This window comes from Bos mutus, chromosome 9, assembly GCF_027580195.1.
Source record: "Bos mutus isolate GX-2022 chromosome 9, NWIPB_WYAK_1.1, whole genome shotgun sequence".
Classification (NCBI taxonomy): domain Eukaryota; kingdom Metazoa; phylum Chordata; class Mammalia; order Artiodactyla; family Bovidae; genus Bos; species Bos mutus.
The window spans coordinates 38,096,229-38,114,623 of NC_091625.1; the positions used below are offsets into that span (position 1 = coordinate 38,096,229).

The 18,395-nt window shown below is 37.1% G+C and overlaps 1 pseudogene; it reads left to right on the forward strand.

The window, feature by feature from the left end:
* Positions 1–10,128, forward strand: part of LOC138989144 (CWF19-like protein 1) — a 150,289-nt pseudogene extending 140,161 nt beyond the window's left edge.
* Positions 10,129–18,395: the final 8,267 nt, after the last annotated feature.

An 18,395-nucleotide genomic window follows, 5' to 3' on the forward strand; every position in this document is an offset into this window, starting at 1 on the left:
TTTTGCAATATTAAGCTGAACACATTATAAAAATTGTTCTTGCTAAAATGTTTGCTATAGAACCCAATATTTTATGAAGACAAAACATTATATTGGAATAAATAACCTTAGCTTTGGTAGCTTTTTAGAAGTAAAGATAGTCTTTAAAACAAGTAAGTCAAATTTGTTGTTTTACTCCTTAGAAGAACAATTCTCAGAGGTCTACAAATATATCTCATTTTTATTATTTCCCTTTCTTCTCATATATTTTTGTTTTCACATTTTAGAAATAAGATGTCAACCTTGTGACATTAATTGAATAACAAAATAGAAACAGTTATATTATGTAAATGGCAAAGAATGTTTGAAGTCTATTAGGTATTTGTTTATGCTCAGTGAAACAAGGCAGAGAGAGCAAGACAAATACTATATAATGTCACTTATACATGAAATCTAAAAACTAAAACTAGTGAGTATAACAAAAAAGAAACAGACTCACAGATAGAGAACAAGCTTGTGGTTACCAGTAGGGAGAGGCAAGTGAGGAAGGGCAAAATAGGGGTAGGGGATTAAGAGGTATAGACTGCTAGGTATAAAATAAATAGGTTACAAGGATATATTGTATAACACAGGGAATGTAGCCAGTATTATTCAATAATTATAAATGGAGTATAGCCTTTAAAATTTTGAATCACTGTTTAACACTTGAAGTTTATATAATTGTAATAATTGTAATCAGTGGATTCATGTTGATGTATGGCAAAACCAATACAATATTGTAAAGTAATTAGCCTCCAATTAAAATAAATAAATTTAAATTTAAAAAAAAAATAAAAAAAGCAGAGACATTATTTTGCCAACAAAGGTCAAAAAATAATAATTATATAATTATAATTGCAAATCAATTATATCTCAGGAAAAAAAAAAAGTCTATTAGATATTTGAAGACTATAAGTTTACCACAATGCATATAAAAAGGCATTTTTGCAAATTTTGTATTTCCTATAGTACAATGCTACAAAGATATCACTGGTATACTGTTTCACACTTGAAGTGTTTTGTATTGTTTTGTTTTAATAATTTTTTTAATGTTATTTATGTATTTATTTTATTTTTGGCCACACGGGTTCTTCACTGCTTTGCTCGAGTTTTCTCCAGTTGCCATGAGTAAGGACTACCCTGTTGTGGGGTGCGGGATTACATGTCAGTGGCTCCTCTTGGTGCAGAGCGTGGCTCTAGCCTTGTGGGCTTCAGCAGTTGCAACATTCAGGCTCCATAGCTGCAGTGCAGGGGCTTAGTTGCTCCACAGCCTGTGGAATCTTCCCAGACCAAGGATGGAACCCGTGTCCTGCACTGGCAAGCGGATTCTTAACCACTGTGTCACCAGCGAAGTCCCGTGTTTTGTATTTTAGGTGGTGCTCATGGTAAAGAACCCGCCTGCCAATGCAGGAGACATAAGAGACACAGTTTCAATCCCTAGGCCAGGAAGATTCCGCTGGAGGAGGGCATGGCGACCCACTCCAGTATTCTTGCCTGGAGAATCCCATGGACAGAGGAGGCTAGAGGGCTACAGCCTATAGGGTCACAAATGTCAGACATGACTGAAGCGACTTAGCACACATTCACGCAAGGAAAGAAGACTAAAGTGTACAAAACAGTGGCTACATCTTAACACATAAAGAAATGGCCTGTTCAATTCAATAAATATTGTTGGCTGTCCACTATTATATTTTTCTCTTTTTTACTACACCAACATGAAGTTAAAGATATAGATTATTCTGTACCCTGACATCATGAAGATATTTTCATGTGTTAATAATTTTGCCTTTCACCCAGGCTTTATTTTGTGTATGATATAAATTAGGATTCTGATGTGTTTTTCATATAAATACATGTGGTCTGAATAGAGTTTATGGAAAATATTGTTCATCCTCCACTAAACTCCCATGCCATCCCTGTCATACATGTCATACGTGCACATATGTGTGCGCATCTACTTTGGGGCTCTCCATTTTCATTAGTCCGTCTATCTACACCCATACCACATTGTCTTAATTAATATAGATTTGTAATAAATCTTTTTTTTTAATTTCCCCTCTTCCTACACCCTCACCTATAGTAGTCACAAATCTTATTTCTTTTTCTATGAGTTTCTTTGCTTGTTTGTTTGTAGAAGTGTAATTGACCTATGACACTAAATTAGTCCCTGATGCAATGGCACCCCACTCCAGTACTCTTGCCTGGAAAATCCATGGACAGAGGAGCCTGGTGGGCTGTAGTCCATGGGGTAGCTAAGAGTCGGACACAACTGAGCGACTTCACTTTCACTTTTCTCTTTCATGCATTGGAGAAGGAAATGGCAACCCACTCCAGTGTTCTTGCCTGGAGAATCCCAGGGACAGCAGAGCCTGGTGGGCTGCTGTCTATCCGGTCGCACAGAGTCGGACACGACTGAAGTGACTTAGCAGCAGCAGCAGCAGCACAACACAGTGTTTCCATATTTTTATATATGTATATCCAGGCAATAAGTCTTAATATACAGAAGAGCAAGTCTTTTTAAGACTGTATCTATGTGGTCTCTTGAATTTACATATACATTTTTTAATCAGCTTGTCAATTTTTATGGAAAAACCATGCTATGATTTTGACTAGGATTGCACTGAATCTATAATCACTTAAAGATAATTAACGTAACTTATTTTTTCACTTATTTAGGTATTGTTGAATATCTTTCACTTATATTTTAAATCTCCTCATAGAGTTCTTGAACATATTGTGTTAAATATGTTTTATATAATTTGTATGCTTGGTGCTAGTACAAATAATATCTTTAAATTTTTTGTTTGTCAGTTCAGTTTGGTTGCTCAGCATTATCTGAGTCTTTGCGACCCCATGGACTGCAGCAACGCCAGGCTTCCCTGTCCATCACCAACTCCCAGAGCTTGCTCAAACTCATGGCCATTGAGTCGGTGATGCCATCCAACCATCTCATCCTCTGCCATCCCTTTCTCCTCCTGCCTTCAATCTTTCCCAGCATCAGGGTCTTTTCCAATGAGTCAGTTCTTCGCATCAGGTGGCCAAAGGATTAGAGCTTCAGCTTCAGTATCAAGCCTTCCAATGAATATTCAGGACTGATTTCCTTAGGATGGGCTGGTTGGATCTCCTTGCAGTCCAAGAGACTCTCAAGAGTCTTCTCCAGCACCACAGTTCAAAAGCATCAATTCTTTGGTGCTCAGCTTTCTTTATAGTCCAACTCTCACATCCATACATGACTATTGGAAAAATCATAGCTTTGACTAGACAGACCTTTGTTGGTATAGTGATGTCTCTGCTTTTTAATATGCTGTCTAGTTTGGTTATAGCTTTTCTTCCAAGGAGCAAGTGTCTTTTAATTTCATGGCTGCAATCACCATCTGCAGTGATTTTGGAAGCCAAAAAAATAAAGTCTGTCACTGTTTTCATTGTTTCCCCATCTATTTGCCATGAAGTGATGAGACCAGATGCCATAATTTTTATTTATTGAATGTTAAGTTTTAAGCCAGCTTTTGTTTGTAATCTTACTATTTATTACTGTTGTATATGAATGTAATCCCTGGAGGAGGGTATAGCAGCCTACTCCAGTATTCTTGCCTGGTGAATCCCCATGGACAGAGAAGCCTGATGGGCTACAGTCCATGGGGTTGCAGAGTCAGACAACAGAGAGCAACTAAGCACAGAATAGGAAAATAATAATTTTACTACATAGACTTCATTTGGCAACTTTGCTTTCCTCTTAATTTTGAGTAATTTACTTGTAGGTACCTATGGCCATTCCTTGTACACAATTATATGATTTGCAAATAAGCTTTTATATTTTTGTTCTTTTTAGTCATTAAACATATTTCTTTTTCTTGTGATAACACTGTCTAGAAACTCTGATAAAATACTGAATAAAAAGTTAGTACTTAGAATCTTGGTCTTTTTTTGCAAACTCAGAAGTAGAGCTTTCAGTTTGTTCTCCTCACTCTATATAAAATTTATTGTTGATTTTGAGTCAGTTCAGGTAATTCCCTTCTGGTTCTAATTTGCCAAGGACAGCAATATCAGTGAAGATTACATTTTACTGAGTGCTTTTTCTGCAATTGGTGAGGTAATTTTGTGATCTTCTTTAATCTTGTAGTATGGCAAATTATATTAAGATACATTTTAACATTAATACAAGTTTATCTTCCAGAAATAAACCCAAATTTGTCATGGTAGATTATACTATTATGCTTTATATATGTTCTAAATTCTCTTTGTAAGCATATTATTTATGATTTTTGTATCCTTGCTTCATAAATTCATAAATAAAATTTTCCAATGTTTTGTTTCCTTACTATCTTTGTTACATGTTGGTATTGAAATTACACAAGCTTCATAAAAAAATTTTAGCACCCTGGAATAGTATAATTAAGATTGAAATATTTGTTCTGTGAACACTCCTAGAACATATTGGTAGAGAAACTGTGCTTGGAATTTTCTTAGTGGGAATATCTTTGGTTACTGATACAATTTTTAGTTATTATAATACTATCCAGATCTTCAAATTCTTCTCTAGGTAAATTTGCATGTATATATTATAGAAATTTATCAGTTCAGTTAATATTTTTAAATCACCTAACATAAATTTTATGGCATATTTTCCATAAACTTGTCATAAATGTTAAAAATCCCAGAAATAGCCAAATAAGTTATAAACTTACGTCCAGACAAAAATCTGCACATAAATGTTTATAGCAGCATTGTTCATAATTGCCAAGACTTGGAAGCAACCAAATGTCTTTCAGTATGAATGGATAAATAATTCATGGCACATCTGTATGACAAGATATTATTCAGCAATACAAATAAATGAGCTATCAAGCCATGGGAAGATGTGAAGGAATCTTAAATGCATGTTGTTAAGTGAAATAATTCAATTTGAAAAGTCTGCATGCTATATGATTTCAACTCTGACATTCTTGAAAAGGTGAAACTGCGGAGACAACATAAAGATCAGTGGTTGCCAGGGGCTTGTAGAAGGGAAGATGGGATGACCAAGTGGAGCACAGAAAATTTTCAGGGCAGTGAAACTATTCTGAATGATACTGTAACAGCGAATAAGTGTCATTATACATTTGCCAAAACCCACAGAATATATAATGCAAACAGTGAACTCTGATGTTACTATAAACTTTAGTTAATAACAATGTGTGACTATAAGCTTATCAGTGGTAACAAATGTTCCACACCAATGAAAAATGTTAATAATTAAGGGAAACTACATTCAGGATAAAAGGGGTTATCTGGGAATCCTCTGTTATTTTCTGCTCAATTTTCTTTAAATCTAAAACTGCCTTATGATCCAGCAATCCCACTGCTGGGCATACACACTGAGGAAACCAGAAGGGAAAGAGACACGTGTACCCCAATGTTCATCGCAGCACTGTTTATAATAGCCAGGACATGGAAGCAACCTAGATGTCCATCAGCAGATGAATGGATAAGAAAGCTGTGGTACATATACACAATGGAGTATTACTCAGCCATTAAAAAGAAGACATTTGAATCAGTTCTAATGAGGTGGATGAAACTGGAGCCTATTATACAGAGTGAAGTAAGCCAGAAGGAAAAACATAAATACGGTATACTAACGCATATATATGGAATTTAGAAAGATGGTAACGATAACCCTGTATACGAGACAGCAAGAGAGACACTGATGTATAGAACAGGCTTATGGACTCTGTGGGAGAGGGAGAGGGTGGGAAGATTTGGGAGAATGGCATTGAAACATGTGAAATGTCATGTATGAAACGAGATGCCAGTCCAGGTTCAATGTCAATTTTTACTTAAAAAGAATTAAAAAAAAAAAAAAAAAGAAAAATGTTAATAATTAAGGGAAACTACATTCAGGATAAAAGGGGTTATCTGGGAATCCTCTGTTATTTTCTGCTCAATTTTCTTTAAATCTAAAACAGATTTTAAATATAGTCCTTTGAATAAATAAATAAGCATTGCATTAATTTTCTTTTTCTCATATGATGCTTTCTAGTTTCCTTTATAATTGCATCAATCTTTAAATATATGTTTCCATTACTATATTACATTTTTATAATGATGGAATCCAAAGCTGTCTAAGTCCTGGATCCAGTTTCCTTTGCAAACTCTTTCTGTGTCATTAAAACACTACATTTTTTCCCTAATTGACTCACTTTTATGGGTATGTTACTTTGACAGACAATTTTAAGAAATGCTCTCATTAGTGTATGTTTCCTTCCTCAATAACTTTTTAAAAAATTAGAGTTCCATTATTGTTGCTAAACTGTGATATTTTTTAATAATTACTAAGCACCAGGTGTGCCAACTAAGATAATTCTTAGCTTACCTTAGTGCACATTTGCCTGAAATGTTGACTGAATAAATTTATTTATTTACATTAACATAGTGGTCATATAAAGCCATCAGAACAGATATTTCACAGCTTTAGATAAGTCCCATAACCCTGATGGAATGGTGATATTTTTCCAATAAGTATGGGAAACAGAAAAGAATCAATTCAAGAAATTAAACAGAGACATATGTCTCAGGACGCTTTGAGAGTTCCACGTTCTCTTTCCTATTGAATGCAGCCCATGTGCACAAAGATGAAAGCTTGTGTATGTGGCCCCCTGATTGCATAAGAGAGTCTGGTTTTGTTTTATTTGAGATGTTTAGCTAATACAACTTTCCTAAACTTTAGAATTCAAGCCTCCTTTTTTCCTTTGGGCAGCTATTTTCCCCTCAAATTACAAATGATCTGTAAAGTGAAGGAAGTCATAAGATTGATTCTTTTGCACTGACTTAAGCAGCAAGTTCAAAATATCAGAATTATTTTATGAAATTCCCTGCAAGTAAGCAGAAAATTTGCTTGCTACTATTAGTTATCTTTTTTATATTTGATTAGGAGGAATTTTCTTTTGTTTATTCTTTCTTTTATTTATTTGACCTGGAGGAACCATATGAATGAAGGACAAAGCAAAAATAAACTATCTTTCCATGTATATGTATGGCTGAGTCCCTTTGCTATCCACCTGAAGCTATCACAACATTGTTAATTAGCTATGGTGCTCAGTCACTTAGTTGTGTCCAGTTCTTTGCAGCCCCATGGACTGTAGCCCACCAGGTTCCTCTGTCCATGGAATTCTCCAGGCAAGAATACTGGAGTGGGTTTCCATTTCTTTCTCCAAGGGATCTTCCCGATCCAGGGATCAAACCCACACTCCCTGCACTGGCAGGCAAATTCTTTACCACTAGTGCTGCCTGAGAAGCCCGTTAATCAGTTATACTCCAATATACAATTAAGAGTTTAAAAAATTGAAAAAATATACATAAATCTTATACAAAAATATACAAAAATCTTAATACATACATTTTAGGTTTAGTTCATAATTCTAAGCTCTTTTATTTAGAATAAACTTGAAACTATTTCTACTTCAAACTCCTAAATATCGGGAACTATGGCACGAACAGTAAGAAGGAAGAAAATAAAAGTCTTTTCTCCCTCCTGTGGGCATGCAGCTATGTGTTGGACTTCACTGTACTTTTTTACCTATAGGTCTCCAGCACAAAATCTCTACTATATAGCTATTTGTACAAAATCTCTACTATATAGCTATTTGCTAACAAAATCAGTTAGTCACAAAGTTTAGAGCAGGAATTTTTTAGCTTTCTTGAATTAAAAAAAAAAAGAAATGAGTCATAGTCCAATACCTATTTTTGTAAATGTCCTCTCAGATCCAAAGCTCAACTAAAAATCAGATTTCTCCACTAGGTTAGTTGCTTAGAAAACAGCTGTGGAATCACCATGATTGAATCAGTCAGGTCTAGTCAGGAGGAGAAACCACACCAAGTAGTCCAATAGAGGTTACTAACATAGGACACTAGTTACAAAGGAGTAGGAGCTAGAGACACTGAGGGAAAGGTGAGGATACTCAGAGTTTACTGTCACTAGCCAGAGCCAAAAGTTATTCTAGAGCTGCAGAGACAAGGGAGGTGATGCTATCGAAGGTCTGAATACAGACCATCCAGACAGAGGCCAAATCCACAGAGGAGCAGTCGCTCATGGAGTCAGAATTCAGATGGGAACTGGGGCTGTGGCAGAAATCTGCCCGGTGGAAACTGTGGCCACAGAATGGACTTCTAGAAAGAGATGGAATTACGGAGACTCCGATTATGCTAGAAATGCAATCCAAAGCCCAGGGAGATGGCAAAGAAGTAACCTGTCTTCCCTTCCCTAGTCCTCCAATTTCCCAGGTTTGTCACCCATTAGCCGCATCTACTTTGAAAATAATTGGGACTTCCCTGGTGGTCTAGTGGTTTAGAATCCTCTTGCCAGTGTAGGGCACTTGGTTCCAATCCCTGGACCGGGAGGATTCCACAGGCCATGGGGCAACTAAGCCCATGTGCCACAACTACTGAGCCAGTGCTCTAGAGTCCACGAGCTGCATCTGGCCCCACAGGCCACAATGACTGAAGCCCAAGAACTCTAGAGCCTGTACTCCACAAGAGAAGCCATCACAGTGAGAAGCCTGTGCACTGAAACTAAAGAACAGCCCCGCTCACTGCAACTAGAGAAAGCCTATGTGCAGCAAGGAAAACCTGGCACAGTCAACTATTCAATTAATTAAAAAAAGAAAACAATTGGCAAAGGGGATGTAGAAAATCAATTTCTCAGAGATCAGAACCTTGAGACACTGAGTAGGATTGCAAATGGACCCTTTCTCAAAGTGAAGTAGTCATGGTTTGGTGGGATTTAGTAAAACATGCAGAAGCTTGGAACTAGGAAAGGAGAAAGAAATGTAGGGTTGGAGAGTCCCATAGTAACTCAGAGTAACATTATAAGACAGAAATGTTCACATTATTAGTGTCTATATTAAGTTTTATAGCAAATAACAAAGGTTTCAGGAATGTTTTTAAAAGTGAGCTCTTAAATCAGCAATAAATCTTGCTTATGCCCAAGTTCTTGTGATAGCAACCATCTATTGAACATGCATTATGTGCAAGGCACAGTGCTATATATACATTTTCTTATCTAATCCTCACAATAACTCTGTGAAGCAGATATGAGTATCTTCATTTTGCAGATAAAGGGACAAAGATATAAAAGAGATTAAATAATTATCTGAGGTTACAATGGTAGTAAGGGGGAGAGTTTCTATGCAGACTCAGTTTTCCCAATCTCCAAGCTGTCAAGATCACCATGCAATTCTGCCCTAATCAGTGTTGGCCAAAGGGAGCTTCATTATGTGTTATTCATAATCACCTTTCTGGAGCAGATGGCTCTCTCCCACTTCCACAAGGCTGGCTCACAATAATGGTTAAAATTAAAAAGGTGTTTTACATCCAACCCACACAGAAGATGAAATCATTCCTACTTATGTGACCAATGATTTGTCTAAAAGTTGTATGTACATTTTTCTATCATCTCTTTCATCACCTGTGACTGTTCGTCTATAAGATGGCAAAGAGGACAGGTGCACTGAGGCAGGAAGGAGACATCCGTCTACTGGCAGTGATAGCAAGTCTTCTCCTCACCCAAAGCAACCTTTCAGACCTCCCTGGACTCCAAGCTCTTGCTGATTTTGCCCTGCCAGCCCTGAAGTAGAAAAACATCTGGTGTTCAAGATTGGCACACATTGTTACCTTGCCCTGGCCAAAGGAGGCTTATCTAATTACTATGTCCTCATCTTGCCTATTGGGCTAGAGCCCAAGCAGGGTCCATATGACTTAATTTGGTAACAAGACAGTAAGAGACATCACCTCCAGCAACGGGTCATTCCTGTGCAACTCAGCCAGGGCACCACTGCTGACATTAGAAATGCCTTCATTTCCCAGGGCACAGGAACAACAGATAGTGCTCTTGGGTATCTCAGAGCCCTCTGCCACCAAGCAGATGGCACTGCCAGGAGCAGAAACATATTTTCATGTTGAATTTGAAACAGGAGAGAAGCCTTTCCACAGAATTAAAAGGAATTTTCCTCTGTAGTTTGGAAGAGAGTTCTGGCCAGTAAAGCCATCCTTAATATTCCTGACAAGCCTGGCCGGAGGCAGTGTCGGAGCAGCAAAGAAGCAGAAGAGAATCTGTTCAGCAGGTGTCATTCTGGATGATTAAGCAAAGGGAGCAGGACTTTATGAATTTCACAGGAAGTAAGAGCGGCCTGATTTTAAAGAAACTACAATATCCCTTGGGTACTGGGGCCCTTCTTCTTTTTCGTGCATTCCCTTGAACCCTACCTGCAGCAAAAGGCCTGAGATTGAATGGTTTTTGGAAAAAGTCCATTCTTGAATAAAAACTCCATTTGTTGAAAGCATGTCTGTCACCCAGATCCAAGTACAGCTTGTGTTTATCAACATTTTCAAAAAACATTTAGAGTATCAAAATCCAAATGCTTTTCCATGAAAGAAAAAAAAAAGGTATGTGATGGATAGGGGGCAACACTAATTCCGATATTTTTATTTTAGACTAAATTAGGTATTTCTTTGAATAGTTAATCTGAAACAGCTTAATTACTGACTGATTAATATTTATTAACTTCTGATACACTATATAGTGTATATATGTTGTGTGTGTGAGTATAGTATGTGTATGTGTTTAGTAGGAAAGAGTGCAGTGTACTATACTGGAACTCTTTCAAAATTGCCTAAGACAATGGCATTTAAGAACCTTATTTTTAATGGGTATTAGTACTCATTAAAAATAAATAATAATAAAATATATGCTATATAGTAGTAAATCTAATCCTTACATATTTCTATATAATGCTACCCAGGTTACACTGGACATGTTTCTCAAAGAAATGTACTTCCAAGAAAAAGTAGTAAAGAGAGGAGAATTTCACCCATTGGGTATCATGAAACAATTTTCTGTCTCTGGGCCAGCGCTCCATTGGGTAAAGAGATTCAAGTGTCCCTGTAACCGTGGATATGTCACTTAAGCCTGTCCCATTCACAGTCATTTCTCCAAAGTGTGAGGCAATTACTTCCTGAAAATACATTCCAGGTAGGAAAATGTAAAACAAGATGGTTGATGTTAATGTACTTTGCAAATAACAAAATGCTATACAAACTTAAGTTGCAAGAGAAATTCTTCTGAGTTCTTGTGCACCGGTTTAGATATACATACTCATCCATTATAAACACTTTCACACACACACACATATCCCTAGGGAAGGAGGGGTCATGCCATGTTATATGATTCACATTTTCTTATAAGGATTTTGATTCATGGACCATGAAAATTGTTGGAGGGGTGGGAAAGGAAGGCATATAGGTTCTATAGACTGGAGCAGTTGTCCTGGCCCCTATCCTACTGCTGAACTCTCTTAGTATGTTAAACAGAGAGAACGGTGTGCAATTTGATGCTGGGAAAAGCATCTGTGGCAGAAAATCAAATTAAACCATCTAATTATTTTATGGTCCCCTAAAGGTTTTTCTTAGTGAGATTAGAAAAAACACATTACCATCTCATCTCTATCTAGAAGAATATGGGATGATACTTTCACAGATAAATTACAAAAAGAACTTTCTCATGATTGACATCTAGAAAAATAATCAGAAACATCAAGCCTGTCATAAAGAGCAGGACTACATTCACTATTTTAAATATTTCACTATACAAGACATATTATATCTTGTATAGAGATTTCTATAACATAGAAATAAAAATAATATTTCTCTATACAAGAGCACCAAAGAATTAATCCTTTTGAACTGTGCTGTTGGAGAAGACTCTCGAGAGTCCCTTGGACTACACTGCCAGGAGATCAAACTGGTCAATCCTAAAGGAACTCAATCCTGAATATTCATTGGAAGGACTGATGCTGAATCTAAAGCTCCAATACTTTGACCACCTGATGTGAAGAACTGATTCATTAGAAAAGACCCTGATGCTGGGAAGATTGAAGGTAGGAGAAGAAGGGAACAACAGAGAATGAGAAGGTTGGATGGCATCACCGACTTAATGAACATGAGTTTGAGCAAACTCCCGGAGATGGTGAGGGAACAGGGAAGCCTGGCATGCTGCAGCCCATGGGGCTGCAAAGAGTTGGACACAACTGAGTGACTGAACAACAACAAATACAAGATAATTGTATTAACTGAAAATTGGAGAACTGAGAAATTTTCAATCTGGGGGATTTAATTCCAGCCAATTTACTTTCTTTTTTTATCCAACACAGAAGTTCAAAACACCATAGCCTACGTTTAAATTACTAGACCATCTTTTCTGTGAAAGTGAAGTTGCTCAGTCACGTCTGACTCTTTGCAACCCCATGGACTGTAACCTACTAGGCTCCTCTGTCCACGGGATTTTCCAGGCAAGAATACTGGATTGGGTTGCCATTTCCTTCTTTTCTATAGCTGTTGCCAAACCATTTGTCATTATTAATTTTGTTTATTGCCTAGGTTTTGGTTTGTTTGTTTGTTTTAGGTATGCCGGAGGTCAGTCTTCCTGATTGTCTTCATTTCAGAAACTACTTTATGGAAAATTCCAAGCTACTCATTTATATGTGCTGTGTGCTAAGTTACTTCAGTCATGTCTGACTCTGCAACTGCATGGACTGTATGTAGCCCACTGGGCTCCCCAGACAATGGGATTCTCCAGGCAAGAATACTAGAGTGGGTTGCCATTTGCTCCTCAACTGATCTTCCCCGACCCAGGGATCAAACCCATGTCTCTTTACTTCTCCTGCATTGGCAGGCAGGTTCTTTACTACTAACTCCATGGTAAAGGTTTTTCTTTACCACACCAACACATTTATGTGTTATTTTAAGCCTCAGTTTTATTCCTTTGAAATGCCACAGTAGGTAACTCAGACTTTAACTTCCCATTTTATTTTAAAATTAAATAATCACTTCTATCTCTCAACTGAAACTTTGCATTCTTCAAGAATATTTTACTCTCTTTTCTATAATTTCTGTTTGAATCTATACTTCACTTATCATTCTGGCAACACAAATGTCTATGAAGCTATAGAAAAAGTTGCCATGCCAACTCATTTATGTGTTGGTCTTAATTTTCTTCTTGACTACCTGAAGCTTTTTATCATTTTTCCTAAACTCTGAAATAAAATATTTTTTATATTTTGGCAGTTGTCACATGCCAACAAAGGAGCATAGCACAGAAGAAAAACTATATGGGAAATTACTTAAAATCTTGCACTTCAGAGCATCTCTTATACATAATCAGTTCAGTTCAGTTCAGTCGCTTAGTCATGTCCGACTCTTTGCAACCCCATGAATTGCAGCACACCAGGCCTCCCTGTCCATCACCAACTCCCGGACTTCACTCAGACTCACGTCCATCGAGTCAGTGATGCCATCCAGCCATCTCATCCTCTGTCGTCACCTTCTCCTGCCCCCAATCCCAACCAGCATCAAAGTCTTTTCCAATGAGTCAACTCTTCACATGAGGTGGTCAAAATACTGGAGTTTCAGCTTTAGCATCATTCCTTCCAAAGAACACCCAGGGCTGATCTCCTTTAGAATGGACTGGTTGGATCTCCTTACAGTCCAAGGGACTCTCAAGAGTCTTCTCCAACACCATAGTTCAAAAGCATCAATTCTTCGATGCTCAGCCTTCTTCACAGTCCAACTCTCACATTCATACATGACCACAGGAAAAACCATAGCCTTGACTAGACGGACCTTTGTTGGCAAAGTAATGTCTCTGCTTTTCAATATGCTATCTAGGTTGGTCATAACCCTCCTCCCAAGGAGTAAGCGTCTTTTAACTTCATGGCTGCAATCACCATCTGCAGTGATTTTGGAGCCCAGAAAAATAAAGTCAGCCATTGCTTCCACTGTTTCCCCATCTATTTGCCATGAAGTGATGGGACCAGATGCCATGATCTTCATTTTCTGAATGTTGAGCTTTAAGCCAACTTTTTCACTCTTCTCTTTCACTTTCATCAAGAGGCTTTTGAGTTCCTCTTCACTTTCTGCCATAAGGGTGGTGTCATCTGCATATCTGAGGTTATTGATATTTCTCCCGGGAATCTTGATTTCAGCTTGTGCTTCTTCTAGCCCAGCGTTTCTCACCATGTACTCTGCATATAAGTTAAATAAGCAGGTGACAATATACAGCCTTGACGAACTCCTTTTCCTATTTGGAACCAGTCTGTTGTTCCATGTCCAGTTCTAACTGTTGTTTTCTGATGGTATGGACCTAACAGAAGCAGAAGATATTAAGAAGAGGTGGCAAGAATACACAGAAGAACTATACAAAAAAGATCTTCACAACCAAGATAATCACGATGGTGTGATCACTCACCTAGAGCCAGACATCCTGGAAGGTGAAGTCAAGTGGGCCTTAGAAAGCATCATTATGAACAAAGCTAGTGGAGGTGATGGAATTCCAGTTTGAGCTATTTCAAACCCTGAAAGATGATGCTCTTAAAGTGCTGCACTCAATATGCCAGCAAATTTGGAAAACTCAGCAGTGGCCACAGGACTGGAAAAGGTCAGTTTTCATTCCAATCCCAAAGAAAGGCAATGCCAAAGAATGCTCAAACACCACACAGTTGCACTCATCTCACACGCTGGTAAAGTAATGCTCAAAATTCTCCAAACCAGGCTTCAGCAATACGTGAACCGTGAACTTCCAGATGTTCAAACTGGTTTTAGAAAAGGCAGAGGAACCAGAGATCAAATTGCCAACATCCGCTGGATCAGCGAAAAAGCAAGAGAGTTCCAGAAAAACATCTATTTCTGCTTTATTGACTATGCCAAAGCCTTTAACTCTGTGGATCACAATAAACTGAGGAAAATTCTGAAAGAGATGGGAATACCAGACCACCTGACCTCCCTCTTGAGAAAAACATCTTATACATAATAGTGAAGCATGATTAAATAGACTTGGCTACCTGAAAATAATAGCTCCTAATTTGAAAGTGCTGATTATCATATTTTATTCTGGTGTATTTCCTAAAGCATTAGAGGTTTGTATTCATCTTTTGTAATCAACCTAAATTTATATTGCAATAAAGACTATGAAGTTTCTGGGCAGAAGAATGATCATTTGGTACTGATACCAGCTTTCTAGCTGATGGAACAGGGAGGGTGTAATGGCTGGCAGTAGGGCTGGTTGTCGTTTAGTTACAAATGACCAGGATGGCTGGGGTGAAGCACAGGTGAGCCACCAATTGCTCTAAATATAGATCTATCCCCTATTTAATTAGTATAAAAAATGTTCACAGATCATCCAAAAATTTGTCAATTTTCTTTTTAAGTATTATTGTGACTTTTCATCTTTTTCTATATCTTCATAGACATCTGTGCTGCCAGAATGATAACTGAAGTATAGATTCAAACAGAAATTATTGAAAAGAAAGTAAAATATTCTTGAAGAATGCAAAGTCCCATTTGAGAGATGGAAGTAATTATTTAATTTTAAAATAAAATGAGAAACTAAAGTCAGAGTTAACTACTGTGACATTTCAAAGGAATAAAACCGAGACATAAAATAACATTTATTGGCTCACAGATTTGCAGTTTGGGCTGCACCCCACTGGAGAGTCTTTCTTCTAATCTCACTTGGGGTCACTCAAGCAGTTTGTGGGATTGAGAGCTTTACTGGGAATGGATGGTCCAAAGTGACTTCACTCATGGATCTAGTGGTATCCAAGACAGTCACCCAAGGCACCTCAAGTATTCTGTCCACATTTACTGATGGGGTGAAAGTAGACATTTTAACACCTCTTAGGATACAGGCATACAAATCATACAAGGTCCCTTATACTACACTTTAGGTCAAAGCAAGATGCAGCCCTATTCAAATCCAAGAGGTGGGAAAACAGACTCCAATTCTTGCTGAGGGCTAAGAAATTGACATCGCAAAGGGGCATGGACACAAGAGTATAATTCACTGGAGGGTCTTATTGTCCTAGTCTATCCGTCTAGACATAAAACTATTCTTTCACAATAATGATTAAAATAGCTTCTAATATGCATCAAAACATTTATACATCATGCAGCTTTTCTAAATAATTAACATGTAAATTTTCAGGCAACTATCTCTTGTGCTGAGATAAGTATTGATAATTTTGAAGATGATATATACAATGGAGTATCACTCAGCCATTAAAAAAGAATGAAATAATGCCATTTACAGCACCGTGGATGGACCTAGAGATTGTCATTCTGAGTGAAGGAAGTCAGATAAAGAAGGAGAAATAATGGATGACATCCCTTACATGTGGAATCGAAAAAGAAATGACACAAATGAATTTATTTACAAAAAAGAAACAGACTCACAGACTTAGAGACTGAACTTATGGTTGCCAGGGAAATGATCAGGGGAAGGAATAGTTAGGGAATTTGGAATGTATAACATGTACACACTGTTATCTTTAAAATGAATGATCAACAAGACCTATTGTATAGCACATGGAACTCTGCTCAATGTTATGTAGCAGCATGGAAGGGAAGTTTGGGGGAGAATGGATACATGTATATGTATGACTGAGTCCCTTCACTGCTCACCTGAAACTATCACAACATTGTTAATCACTATACCCCCAAAACAAAATAAAACATTTAAAAATAAATAAATAAATAAAATGGATAACCAACAAGGTTCTACTATATAGCACAGAGGACTCTGTTCAATATTCTGTAATAACCTAAATGGGAAAAGAATTCGAAAAATAACAGATACATGTATATGTATAACTGAATCACTTTGCTGCAATCACAACATTGTTAATTAACTGTATTTAAATATAAAATAAAAAGTTAAAAAAAGCAGGCATTTCAAATTACTAAGATAAAATATACTCTGCAACAAATTCTTATTATTTGGTAATTATTTCATAAAATAGATTATGAACAAAATGCTCATTTATTTGGAAAAAAGTAAACTTTTGATACACATCTCACTGACCAAAATAAATACAAATAAATTGACTAAATAAGTGTATAAGTGTTAACATTGGAACAAAGTATGAGTAAATACATCTAAAACCTTAGAGTGTCCAAGCACACATTTCTGACTTTTTTTTTATTGAAGTACAGCTAGTTTATAATATTATATTAGTTTCAAGTACACAATATAGTGTTTCAATGTTTCATGGATATACTCTCTTTAAAGTTATTACAAAATAATGACTCTATTTCCTTGTGCTGTACAATATGTCTTTGTTGTTTATGTTATACATAGTAGTTTGTGTCTCTTAACCCATATCCCTACCTTGCCCCTCCTCCCTTCACAAGCACATTTAGATCACAAAATTTTAGGTGAAGTCTGCCTATGAAAGCCAGATTATCAGAAAAAAATTATAGATTTTATTACATAGCAATAATCATAGCTAAGACTCATTAATAATTTATAGGTAGTATTTTTTTTTTACATTTTTCTTTTTTTATTTTATTTTTTAAATTTACAACATTGTATTGGTTTTGCCATATATCAAAATGAATCTGCCACGGGTATACATGTGTTACCCATCCTGAGCCCTCCTCCCTCCTCCCTCCCCATACCATCCCTCTGGGTCATCCCAGTGCACCAGCCCCAAGCATCCAGTATCATGCATCGAACCTGGACTGGCAACTCGTTTCATATATGATATTATACATGTTACAATGCCATTTTTCCAAATCATCCACCGTCTCCCTCTCCCACAGAGTCCAAAAGACTGTTCTATACATCAGTGTCTCTTTTGCTGTCTTGTATACAGGGTTATTGTTACCACCTTTCTAAATTCCATATATATGCGTTAGTATACTGTACTGGTGTTTTTCTTTCTGGCTTACTTCACTCTGTATAATAGGCTCCAGTTTCATCCACCTCATTAGAACTGATTCAAATGTATTCTTTTTAATGGCTGAGTAATATTCCATTGTGTATATGTACCATAGCTTTCTTATCCATTCATCTGCTGATGGACAGTATAGGCAGTATTCTAAATGTCTTACAATTATTATAACACTTAACATTCACATAATGTCTATGAGGTGCTATGCTATGTGTTTAGCCACTCAGTCATGTTTGATTTTTTGCAACCCCATGGACTGTAGCTCGCCAGTCTCCTCTGTCCATGGGGATTCTCCAGGCAAGAATACTGGAGGGGGCGGCCATGTCCTCCTCCAGGGGATCTTCCCAATCCAGGGATCCAAGCCAGGTCTCCCGCATTGCAGGCAGATTCTTTACCGTCTGAGCCACCAGAGAAGCCCATGAGCTAGGTGTTAGCATTATTCACAATTTACATCTGAGGACACTGAGGCATGGAGTTGCTTATTTTCTATAACCACATAGCTTATAATTGGCCAGTTAAAATTAGAACGACAGCATTTGGACTACATAGCCTGTGCTCTGCTATAAAAATATTTTTTAAGGCCAAAAAATGAAGAAATATAAAGTTGAAGACATAAAAAAAAAT